The sequence below is a fragment of the Lepidothrix coronata genome, unplaced genomic scaffold (genome assembly GCF_001604755.1).
Source record: "Lepidothrix coronata isolate B3197 unplaced genomic scaffold, Lepidothrix_coronata-1.0 Scaffold199, whole genome shotgun sequence".
Taxonomy (NCBI): Eukaryota; Metazoa; Chordata; class Aves; order Passeriformes; family Pipridae; genus Lepidothrix; species Lepidothrix coronata.
Genome location: NW_016690379.1, coordinates 682,654 through 694,917, shown reverse-complemented (window position 1 = coordinate 694,917; position 12,264 = coordinate 682,654). Strand labels below are relative to the sequence as shown.

The 12,264-nt window shown below is 54.7% G+C and overlaps 1 long non-coding RNA gene and 1 other non-coding gene across 2 annotated transcripts; both read right to left on the bottom strand.

Annotated features, from left to right (window-relative positions):
* Positions 1 to 3,149: 3,149 nt before the first annotated feature.
* Positions 3,150 to 3,221, bottom strand: TRNAW-CCA. The gene has a single exon. It is a non-coding gene; the product is annotated as a tRNA-Trp (tRNA).
* Positions 3,222 to 5,930: 2,709 nt separating this feature from the next.
* Positions 5,931 to 11,525, bottom strand: LOC108505851. Its single transcript, XR_001877603.1, has 2 exons — positions 11,228 to 11,525; positions 5,931 to 10,954 (listed from the first exon to the last, which is right to left on the bottom strand). It is a non-coding gene; the product is annotated as an uncharacterized LOC108505851 (long non-coding RNA).
* Positions 11,526 to 12,264: the final 739 nt, after the last annotated feature.

Sequence of the window (12,264 nt, the reverse complement as noted above, 5' to 3'; positions counted from 1 at the left end):
TTTTTTTTTTTTTTTTTTTTTTTTTATTTTATTATTTTTTAAACAGCACCAGAGAAATCACCCCACCAAGCTAATTGCTTCAGCAAAGCTGGATATTCATTACAGGCCGCAGAGTAAATGGGGAAGTTGGGGCTTCATCATCTTTGAAGAGAACTTCAAAGGACGTGACAATAAAGGAAAAGGTGGGGGCAAATCGGTGCTGAGGAACTCCCCCCAAAAAAAGGCTTTGGGAGATTAAAACACGGACTGTTCTACTGGAGTAAAAAAGAGTCGAAATCCCTTTCAGCTCAGATGTTTTTCAGAATACCCCAAGACCTCTGCAACGGTCCACCTACTCCATTCCCTTTATTCCTCCCCTTTTATCTGTCCATCCAGAGTGCTCCTGCTGCAGGATTTTATTCCCCCTCCATCCAGCTCCCTGCCAGAGCCTTCATTTAGTGGATGTTCTCAGTGGTGTTTTCAGCCACGTCAGCCTAAAAGAAGCAAACATAGAGAGCGATTAAGTGCAGCCCAGTAACCCAAGGGTGGGTTGCTGGTGTTTCTCTGACACATCCAAGCCAGGAAAAGGCAGGCCAGGAACCCAAAGGCCAGCTCAGCTCTGCCAGGGCCGGGGGAACACAATGGGTTACTCCCAGCCACGCTCCTGCAGCACATTTCCATATATATTACACAGCCCAAATGAATCATTGCTGGCACAGGAATATTGTGCCTGACTGGATGCAACAGCTGCTCCTTCCTTCGTGCCTCGCTCTCTGGTGACCTGCTTTTGATTAGAACATTTGCCACCTCCATGAGGGGGCAGGGGGGGAAATAAAACCCTCCCCAGCTCACACACACCCCGGGTGTTCTGAGGAGCAAAGCTGCCCAAATTCGCAGCTCATTTGCTTCCCCTGAGCAGGGCAGAGGGTCAGATCTGCTCTTTCATGTCTTTTTTTTGGGGGGATTTTTTTTTTTCCCTCTCTCCTTACTCTATGTTGGAAAGTAAAGCGAAGTGGGACAGGATAAAATGGTGATATCCAGATATTCCTTGGTTTTATTTCTTCACAGGACACCAGGCACGGGTTCAGACCAGCAGCATCAGCAAACACTCTAAATTGCTTTAGAAAATGAGGGTTTTATATAAACAGAGCCCCTTTGCCATCAGCACTCCCTTCATTAGGGAGTGGCCATTTTCCCACTGGACTTCTCAGCGTCCCAAGGAAGCCTCAGGAGCAGCCCAGGAGAGGCTGGAAGGTGATCCCACATCCCAGAGGTGAAGTTCTGCTCCAGGGACCTCTATTTATCAGCCCACAGAATCTGGGAGGAAGGAAGATGGGCACTGCCCCCCACAGATCACAGTGGGAACAGCCCACGTGGATCCAGGAGATCCCACCATAATCCACCTTTAATATTACTTTCTGGGTTTTAATATTTACCTTTAATATTACTTTTTTTCCATTCACAGAATCATTAAGGTCAGAAAAGAAACTCCAAGATCATCAAGCCCAACCTTCATATTAATCCACATTACATTTAATTTTGCTCTGGGGAGACTAAATTAAAATAAAAAGTCACAATACACAGCACATTTGACTTCTGTCCCACTGTGTCACCTTTCCACAAAATAAAATCATGGAATATTCTGAGTGAGAAGGGACCTCTAAGGACCATCAAATCCAACTCCTGGCCCTGCACAGGACAACCCCAAAATCCCACCATGTGCCTGGTGTGAATATCTTACCAAGCTTAATGACATAGTCACTACCTAGAAACACCATAAAACATAAATATATACAAATACATATATTTATTTATTTATTCGAGCTTCTAGAGTGAGGTTTAAACATTTCCTGCTGTCACCTCACAAACAGCTTTATTATTACACATTTCACATCGCTGTGGATACTCCCAGACAGGAGGTTATTTTTTTTTTAACCCACCCCTTTTTCCTTAATTAAAATCGTTATCACTGAAAGCAGCGCAGGGCAATAAAGACTCGATTTCTGGTTTCTTTTTTCAGCCCGGTGCTATTTTTCACCAGAACCTTTGTGGCAACAGAAGCTCAAAGCATCGTTCCTTCCTGCTGTTATAAATCAAATGAAGTTCAAAGGCAAAGCCAGTCAAGGCAAAAGCCAGTTGATGGGAAGAGATCAAGGCTGGAGGAGCTCAGGTGTGCACAACCCATCACCTGCCCAACAGGTCAAAGCAGCTCCACTTAATGACCACTTAGAAGCTTTATCCCTCCTGCAGCTCAGACTTGGCCTTTATTGTTCCTTCCAAGTGTAAAAGAGGTTAAAATAAGAGTGCGCGGGGCTGAGGAAAAGCGAGGAGGTGCTTCTGGGGTTGGGAAGGCTGGGAACCTCCTCTGGGGTTGGAAAGGCTGGGAATGGGGTGATGGTGATGCCTCCAGCTGGGGGGTCCCAGCACGGGGAGGACACGGAGCTGCTGGAGCCAGTCCAGAGGAGGCACCGGGATGATCAGATGGACAGAAAGGCTGGGAGAGTTGGGATTGTTCAGCCTGGAGAAGAGAAGCTTCAGGGTGTCTTAATTGTGCCCTTCCAGTGCCTGAAGGAGCCAACAGAAAAGATGGAGAGAGATTGTTTATAGGGGGCTGGAGTGAGACTGTTTATAGGGGTCTGGAGTGCCAGGACAAGGGGGAATGGTCTCACACTGCCAGAGGGCAGGGTTAGATGGGTTATTGGGATGAAATTCCTCCCTGGGAGGGTGGGGAGGCCCTGGCACAGGGTGCCCAGAGAAGCTGTGGCTGCCCCTGGATCCCTGGAAGTGTCCAAGGCCAGGTTGGACGGGGCTTGGAGCAACCTGAGCTGGTGGAAGGTGTCCCTGCCCATGGAAGGGGTGGGACTGGATGAGCTTTGAGGTCCCTTCCAACCCCAACCATTCCAGGGATGGGACAGCCACAGCTTCTCTGGGAATTCCATCCCAGCGCCCTGACAGGGAACAATTTCTCCCCAAATATCCAACCCAAACCCACTCTTTCAATCCAACCCCCATCCCCTGGACGATGCGGCGCCCTGGGGGCAAAAATCAGAGCGCAGGAGGGAGCGGGGGCTCCCAACGCGCCCCCGCCGTGTCCCCGTCACCCCGACCCCCCTGTGCCACCCCAAAATCTGCCGCGCGGGGTGAAAAAGGGAGCCCCCCCAGGGCCGCCGTGACCCCGACGTGATTCGAACACGCAGCCTTCTGATCTGGAGTCAGACGCGCTACCGTTGCGCCACGAGGTCCCGGCAGCGCCACCTCCGCCCTTCCTGCAAGAGCCTGCGCGCCGCCCATTCCCGCAACCCGCCACCGGGACTGACCCGCGCGGGGCTCCCCCCTCAGCGGGAACCTCCCGCTCCCGGGAATCTCCATCTCCCGGGACTCCCCGGCCGGGCCCGTCGGAGCCGCCGCCGCCTCCTCGTCCCCCCCCCGCCGCCTCAACGGTTTCCAATCCGCCCGCCCGCCCCGCTGGCCACGCCCCGCCCCGCGCCTGGGCTGTACCACTGTCCCCCGGGAGGGGTGTCCCGGCGCCGCCTGGGGGCGCCCACCTGCGCGTTCCGGTGGCGGGGAGGAGCGATCCCCCCCCCGCTTTGGTTTGTCCCGGTCCCGGCCACGCCTCTTTTAAAGGGCCCGCGCAGGGAGAGCGGCCCGTGGCGTGCGATGAGTCGGGCCGTTCTCAGCCGTTCTTTTGCTGCTTATTTCGATGTGCTTCTGGCAGAGAAGGGGCCTGCAAGCAACCTGGAGAGGGACTTCTAACATGGCATGGAAGGGCAGGACAAGGGGGAATGGCTTCAAACTGACAGAGGGGAAGTTTAGGTTCAATATATGGAAGAAATTCTTTGTGGAGGGTGGGGAGGCCCTGGCACAGGTTGCCCAGAGAAGCTGTGGCTGCCCCTGGAACCCTGGAAGTGTCCCAGGCCAGGTTGGACGGAGCTTGGAGCAACCTGGGCTGGTGGAAGGTGTCCCTGCCCATGGCAGGGGGTGTGTCTGGAAGGTCCCTTCCAACCCAAACCCTTCCATGATTCCATGAAAGTTCACTTCGACTGCCCCTATGAGTGTCACCTTGTTTATAACCATGGTCACCCTGGATAGAAAATACATACATCTATAAATATATATATTCTTACATCTATTTATAATTCATATATAATTAGTAGAATTTTTATATTATATATTATTTTTATACTTAGTAAATTTTACCCGAGATGCCAGCACTGGATTTCACAGCAGCTTCTGCTTTGCACTGTCTCTGTGTGTGTGTAAGTGAGTGGCTTTGCAGCAGGACTCTCCAGCTGCCCACAGCTGGATTGGTGGGAACAGGATTAGGGAACTCCATCTCTCCTTGCCTCCCACCACAATCCCACCAAACCCTTCTGCACAGAATAAAACCCACCCCGGAGGGGTCTCGTAAATCCAGTTTATTCCAGCTGCTTCCCGGCGTGCTCGGACAGTTGGGATGGGAAAAGCGCCGGCTCCGAGTGCAGATGGAGCCGGACAAACCCCCTGGAATGTCAAGCAGGAGGAGACGGATCAATAGGCGAGTCTCAAAGCACAGCCGCGATGCTCATCTCGAATTTACAGCCTTGTCACAGCAGCGGCCGCCGGGCTCGGGGGGATTCGCAGCTCCGGGATACCCGGGAAGAGCCAAAAGGGATCCGTCTCCATCGTCTCCGCTCCAGAGTTTTCCTGATCCCTTCCCCGAGGACACGGATGCTCCCGGCATCCCTCCCCTGTTCCCCCCAAGAGATTCCCCCCGGGCCAAATCCTGCTGCAGGGCTGCGGGAAGGGGGAATGTCCCGGGAGACAATGGGTGTCGTAGGAAAATCCTCCAGGAAAACGATGCTCCCTCCCCTCGGGTGCTCCCTCCCCTCGGGCTGAACCCCGGCCAGCGAGGCTCCTTAACAAGCCCAATAATTACTCAAATAAATGTGGTTTTTTTCCATCTGACTTCAAAAGCCCTCAGCTGGGAGTCTTCCTGCTGTCCCAGGAATGAAGGGCATCGTTGTGGGGCTGATTTATGCCTTAATGCCACTGTGCCCTTCCCCACATCAAACCCACTTCCAAACTCCGGGAATACAGGCCTCTGGAAGGGGTATTTTGGGGTGTTTTGAAGAACCAGCTGAGAAAAGGAGGAAGCTTGTCCTGGAGCAAAAACCCTGATCTCCAAACGGCTCGAAAATCCACACTCTAAATATCCTTATAAACATTTTTTATTTATTTGTTTAACTCATATATTCCTCTCGCATAGGAATTCCCACGGGAAGTGCTCTGCTCTGTGCGTAGAGACGTGTGTGTGTTTATTTACAAATGCCACGTTTATTTCCCCAAACGTACAGTACTGTTTTTCTATGGCTCCTGGGGCCGGGAAACTCCTGAGGAACAGGTCCCTTCCTGATGAAATCCAGGCAGTGGGATAAAAAAAAAAAAAAAGGACAATACCAAGAGGTTTAATGCTCTGATCCCTGTTAGGCAGCATTAGGGGGATGTTGCAAGGATGGTTCTGTGCCTTTCCCTCTTTGTCAGGGATCGATATTTCGGGTGGAATCAGGAAAATTTATTGGCTGGAGCAAAATCCCGAAGCAAACACTTAGATTTAGGCAGGGCTTTGTTGAGTCAGGACCTGCTGTGAGCCTGCCTTTGCCTGCTTGTGCTGGTTGGTTGGTGGTGTTTTTGCATAGGAAAAATCTGGCGAAACAGGAGAAATCTGAGTGTTGGGGTCCAGTCCAAGCTCGTTTCTGTTTAATTAATATTTCTGTAGACACCTCAGTGTCAGATTGTCTCTCTGGGTTCCCACTGGCATAAAACAAGGGTCGAACTCGACCCACACCTTGTAATAAACTGCAGAGCAGTGATTAATCCCAAGTATTAAAGTCCATCACGTGGTCACCACCACGAATCCTCGTGCAAAAATAAAGTTACATTCAAGAAATACACTTTGGGTTGCACCAACTTCCCTGGGGGTTTTTTTGCTTGGTTTTTTTTGGGTTTTTTTTTTTTTTTTGGCCCAAAGCTAAATCTGAAGGTCCTCACCAAGGACTCGCCAGGGCTGCAAACCCTGAACTCGGGAGGCTCTGCTGATGTGCAAAAATAGGAACAGAACACGGTCAGCATTTTCTCCCAAAACAACACGAGCTTCCCTGTGCCCACCTGGAGCTGCCCAAAGCTGCCTGTGCTTTGTCCTCAGAATAACATTCTGGAAAACGTGGCGTTTTGGGGCAGCCACAGATAATTTTGAGCTAGAGGAAGGCTCGGGGAGGGGTGAGCTGGAACGGGCTGGGAGCATCCAGTCCGTGTCATCCGACTGCCCAGGAGGAGCTGGAAGAAAATCCTGCCCGTGGGAGGGGAAAAAGGATGGCTTTGACCAGGTGACTTCTGGGGAAAAAATAATAATAATAATAATAATAATAAAAGAAAAAAGTGGTTTTTTTCTTGGCTACCCCCCAGGATGCAGAGATTGCCCTGCCTGCAGCAAACACAGCTCGCTGTGAGCCCAGAGCTCCAGGTCGTGGCTTGGGTGGGAGTCTGTCCTGCTGTGGAGCGTCTGCCTCGGGCTCCCCAGGGTTATTTTCTGCTCCTTTTTCACGTCTCCAGCAAACCCTTTAAGAATGTGTTACCAGATGGAGAGTTCAAGCTGCAGTTTTTCCTTGGCTTGCCTCCCACAGCTGGTGCTTGTGCCCTTCCAGCTCGGTGCACAAACATTCCTGCAGCTCACACCAGATCCTGCACGCTCCTCACACCAGATCCTGCACACTCCTCACACCAGATCCTGCACGCTCCTCACACCAGATCCTGCACGCTCCTCACACCAGATCCTGAACACTCCTCTGGCAGGACCCCTCTGGCACCAGGACCCCTCCAACACCAGGAATCCTTCAGCACCAGGAGCCCTGCAGCACCAGGATCTCTCCAAACCCAGGATCCCTCTGTCTCTAAGACCCCTTATTCACCAGGACCCCTCTGTTACCGGGACAATTCCAACACCAGGATCCCTCCAGCACCAGCACAATTCCAACACCAGGATCCATCTGTCACCAGGATCCCTCCATCCCCAGCCCATCTTCCCAAGGGATCTGCACCCCCTACCCCCAGGTTTTGGTCCCCAGCCTGGCTGTTTTCCAAGCAAATAAACATCTGGATGCTCTTTCCCTCCTTCCTTCCCTCCCAAGGAAGCCAATATTTCCAGGGGGGGCCACACTGCCTGTCTTGGAGCGAGCCTGAGGCCCTGCTCTGCTCACTTGGGTCATTAAAACTGTTTTTTCCCGACACTCCAGCATCAGCTCCACACCTGACCCCTCGTTCCAGGCAGCTCCTCGTTCCAGGGGATGTTCTGCTCCATCCCAGGGGTGTCGTTGCTTCACTCCAGACTTTTGGCACTGCAGAAAAAGCTCGGGGTGCACGGGAAGGGGACGAGCCGTGGGACACCCACCCCCAAACCCCAGTGGGGACCCAGGGCAGGCACCACAGGGAGAGAGGAGCCCCTCCTCCTCTGTGCATCCCATCATCTGCTCCAAGGGAAGTTGGATGCCTTCCTCAGTGTAATAGGATTAAAGGAGGATTATTGCTGGTGGGAACAAATGCATCTTTCGGGAGCAGGGCTCTCCTTTCCCTGAGGAGGGGTGGAGGTGGAGGCTCTCTCCAGAGACCCTGGGAACCCATGGTGTGAGGGAACAGGGATTTGCAGACATTCCAGCTGTACACTGAGCTGGATTAGTGATGGAGAGGACACCTCACTCCTTGCTGCACCCTTTCCCCAAGGATGCTCAGGAACAGCCAGGACACAAGGGGTTGTGCAGCCTCAGAGAGCCTGAGCTCACTGCTCAGCCCAGGGGCGTCCCTGCACCTTCCTTCCTCCCTCCAGAGGATGGAAAAACCTTGGAAAAGCACTACTGGGTGATAGTTAGTAAGTCAGTAAGATTTATCTACTCCAGCATCGCTCGGCTCCGGGGGACTCTGGAGCGGAGAAGCAAAAGTGGGGTTGGAAGAGCCAGAGGCAGGAGAGCAAGAGGAAATCCTGGAAAATAAGCAAACCCCGAGCTTATAAAAATGCCAGGGGTTGTGCAAACGTGGGGGAAGAGAGGAGACGGGGAGAGAGTGTTCTGTGACAGGAGCTGTCACGCCCCAGCCCTCGCAGGCTCCGAGCAGACGCTGCCCTATTAAAACGCCGCCACGGGAAAGAGAGAAACAAAACCCATTTGCTTTTGCCCACTGCAGATTTGTCAGTGGGAGGATGGGGGGGCTCCGAGGGGCTCGGGGCAGGGTGGGGGATGCTCGGCTCTTGGCAGATTCGCTCCAGAAAAGCAAAAAAAAAATCAGGCTGCAGTCTGGTGGGAGAACAACGTGCGGACGACAAGACCTTCAGCCGTAAATCCGGAGGTCAAGTCATTCTGACGAGGGGGGGGGGATCAAAAAAGCACCACGAGCCGTTTATGAACACAATAGAGGTCAATCCAGGAGCAAACCATCTCGCTCGGAGACACGGTGGAAAACATATTGTTGCTTCGAGAGAGCTACATCCACCCGGGGAGGTGGGAAATTCTCTTCAAAAATAACTGCTGAGGCTCGAGTGCTTTAACGTTCACACGGCTCCTGGGTCGTTTTTTCTCGTGTTTTTAAATGCACATATAATGGGTGTGGGCGAGTGTCTGCCTGTCTCAGTTTTCCGTGCTACGTTCATTAAACCCCGGGCTTGGGAACCCCTCTCTGGAGACAGGAATATTCGAGACAGCTCAGCCCAGCCCAGCCTGGGGGACTCCCACTGCAACTGGGAGAACTGGAAGCCCCTCCCCAGCTCCAGCCTCCTCCCCAGTGCTGCTCCAGAGACACAGAACCTCCATAGCTGCACATCCTCAGCACCCCCCTGGCTCTGTGATCCAAGAGGTTCAGCAGCACAGCTCGCACAAAAATGAACTGGGCCACTCTTCCTCACCCCTCAGCAATGATTTAGTTCCATCTGAGCACAGATGGATGCTTTTCCATGATTTTCCTCCAAACCTCTGCTCTGGGTGCTCTCCCTGGAGCCTGCCCTGCTGCTCTCACAGGGTGATGCCTGCTCAGATCATCAGCAGGGACCCTCCTTGAGTCCCCCAAGCAAGCCAAAACGTGGGAGCATCAGCATTAACCAGGCTGGAACCTGCTGGGCTTGGTGGTGACAAGTGACAGGGCAGCTGGCCTGGCTGCTCCCTCACAGGTCACCTCCCGTGTCACTGTGTGCCCTCTTCCGTGCCAAAACCTGGAGTCCAGCTGGGAAATACCCACCTGGGAACGCTGCTGGGGGGCTGCAGCCCTGGATCCCACAGCTCACAGAGCTTGGGATTAAAGAGGGGAAAGAGCAAAGTGTCCTGAGCTGCCCCAGCCCGGGTGTGAGACACACAGACCACGCACAGCCCGTGGCCCCCTGCCCGTGTCCCACCTCCCAGCACATCCCACCCCAGCCAGCTGCTTTCCCAGGAAACAGGCACCCAGCAGGGAGGATTTAAAGCTCCTCAGCTGCACCCTGTGTTGTTATTGGGGCTTCTGGCCAAGCTCAGGTTTTCGTGCTAAATCCTTTGGATAAGAAAATAAAATAACAGCCGTGTTGGTCCTGGATGTTGGCTGAGCCAACAAATCTGCTCCCAAGGGAGCTGTCAGTGGCACAGACAGCTCTGTTGGCCGAGTGTGGGTCTGGGAGCACTGGGAAAACCCTGGAAAGGTCAAGCCTCTTAATCACAGAGGAGGATTTGTGCTCCAAGTGTGCTCATCCCCCATGGTGGGGTCTCCTCGAGGGTCTAAAAGTCAACACTCCCCTGTGCCAACCTGCTGCCCCCAAGCATTTTCCCTTTCCAGGGGCTGTCCCTGCTGCTCTCCAGCAAATGGGAGCTGCTGGTGCCTGGATGGGAATGCTGGGTGTGTTCAGGGACAGGGAACTGGGCACCGAGACCCAAACCCTGGGTGTGTTCAGGGATGGGGGACCTGTCACCCAGACCCAAACCCTGGGAGTCCCTGGCTCACCAACACTCACCAGCTTTCCCAACATCTTGGGGCTGTTTGGAGGGTATCCCAGTGGGAATGTCTGCCTGAGAGCCCTCGGGAAGGCACAGCATGCAGGGGGCTCCTGTATGGCTTTAGCAGAGGGTGGGAAGGACAGAGGGACAGGGGGGGGGGAAAGGGGGTTCCTGGGCACGGCCACCACAGGAAAGGTGGTGGGAGGAGCAGGACTAACCCTGGGGAAGAGCAGCTCCTGCCAGGCAGTCCTGGGCACTGCTTTTGGCCCCAGGCTCAGAGGGTCTCCACAGGGAGGAGGGAAGCGCAGTACGGAAGAATTTAAGGATTTCTGCCCTGGAGAACATGTCCCTGGAACGGATCTCAGGTGCCCCAAGCTCAGGAATTTGGTCCTGTTCACCAAAAGAGAACAACCTCCTGCTGAGCCTCATGGCCCAGGGGTGCAGGGGATGGGCTCACACCTCGAGGTGTCCCCCCTGCCCGTGGGGTGGGAGCTCCTGGTCTGCACTGGTCCGAGCAGGGTCCGTGTGTCTGGTGCCTCCAGAGCCCCCCAGGGTGCTGCAGCCAGGGGAGCAGGAGGGCAGAGGCACGGAGAATGGCTTCCTGGACTCACAGACAATTGCTTGAGGCTTTAAAAGGGGAAACAAGCCCCAAACCGGCTCCTTTTCTGCCTTCAGCCAGTCCTGCAGCAGCAGGACAACTTACCAGCCAGGGGCCAACCCTGCCCAGGACCGGGACTCCAAGGTCTGGCCCCGGCTTTTGAAACCCTTTCCAGGTCTGTCTAGTGAGATTTGCCGGAGCAAGGGCAGGTTGGCTCGCCCAGGAGGGAAATCTCTATCCCCCTGGGATGCAGGGTCCCCCTGACCCTGAGCGCTGGGGTGCTGGGGGCTCAGCACCCGGTGGGATTGCTGCAGCTCCTGGGTGACACCCCCAGCCTCTGCTTCTGCCTCCCGGCAAGGTCATTCCCGTGCCTTGGCTCTCCCCTGGCCACAACCGGCGTCTGGGAAGAGAAAATGAGAGAACGTGCCGGAGAAACGTGTTAGAGGAGATTAAGCAGCTCCCCCCCTGTGCTGCCCCAACCCCCGCTGCTGTCGGTGAGCAGCTGCTCAGCCCCGGCTCCCCTTCCCCTCCCAGACACCTCAGCTCGGTCCCTGAGCCCCCCGAGACCCCCCGAGCCAGGGCAGGCAGAGGTGGTGCCGCTGGGGGCAGGTCCTTGCAGAGGTGAGGAGGAGGAGGAGGCACCCAAAGCCCCCCCCCGGCGGTGCTGCCGTACCGAGGGGCCGGGCGGGGTCCCGAGGCACAGCTCGGCAGGGTCTGTCTGCTCCTCACACGGCCGTCTCCTGCTGTGCACTGGACTCTTCTTTCTTCCTCTTCATCTTGCAGAAGCCATGGAGCCCGCAGAAGCAAGCGAAGGTGAACTGGGGCATCACCTGGAGCAGGAGAGGCTCAGGAGCACCCCGGGGACACCTGGATGGGGACAGGGAGAGGAGTCAGGGCAGCTCCTGGGGGTACAAAGGCAGGATGGAGGGTGTAAAACAGACCTCCAGAACCACAAACCCGGAAAATTTCCCTGTACCAGCGCACATCTCCCCCCTCCTCGCTCCCCCAGGGCCCCCAGCCACGCTCTCCCAAATTCCCCAGCCAGCCAAAGGCAAGGAGATTAAAACTCCCCCCCTCCCCAGTCCCTCTCCCAGGGAACAATCAGGACAGACGTGGGGACAGCTTGCAGCTCCTGGTGCATATGGAGGGCCTGGGAGGTGAGGAGCCCTGGGACAGCCCCGGCACGGGGGCAGCACCAAAGGTTCTGGCACAAAGAGCCTCAGCTGAGCTCTCCCAGTTCCCTCTCTTTGTGTCCGTTTCCAGCAGATAAAATAATGCCCCAAAGCACAGCCCACATGATGGCCCAACAGCTGCAAAATGTAATTATGCAAATGAAAGGCTGGGGGTTTTTAAATAAATAACAAATCCTCGCAGAAATTCCGTCTGAAGCGAGACCTTCGTTTGCTCCCTGCTTTAATTTTTAGCTTTTCGCAGGAAAAACAGAATCCCAGCCTGGTTTGGGGTTGGGAGGGACCTTAAAGCTCATCCCATTCCAACCCCTGCCATGGGCAGGGACACCTTCCACTAGCCCAGGTGGCTCCAAGGCCCGTCCAGCCTCGGACACTTCCAGGAATGAGGCAGCCACAGCTTCTCTGGATAAGCTTTTGCACAGTTTGCAGCCCTGATTTTGGCCCAGAACAGGCAGTGCTGGTGCCCAGAGGGAGCTGTGCCCGGCCCTGCAGTGCCCAGCAAGGCACACCCTCAGCACCA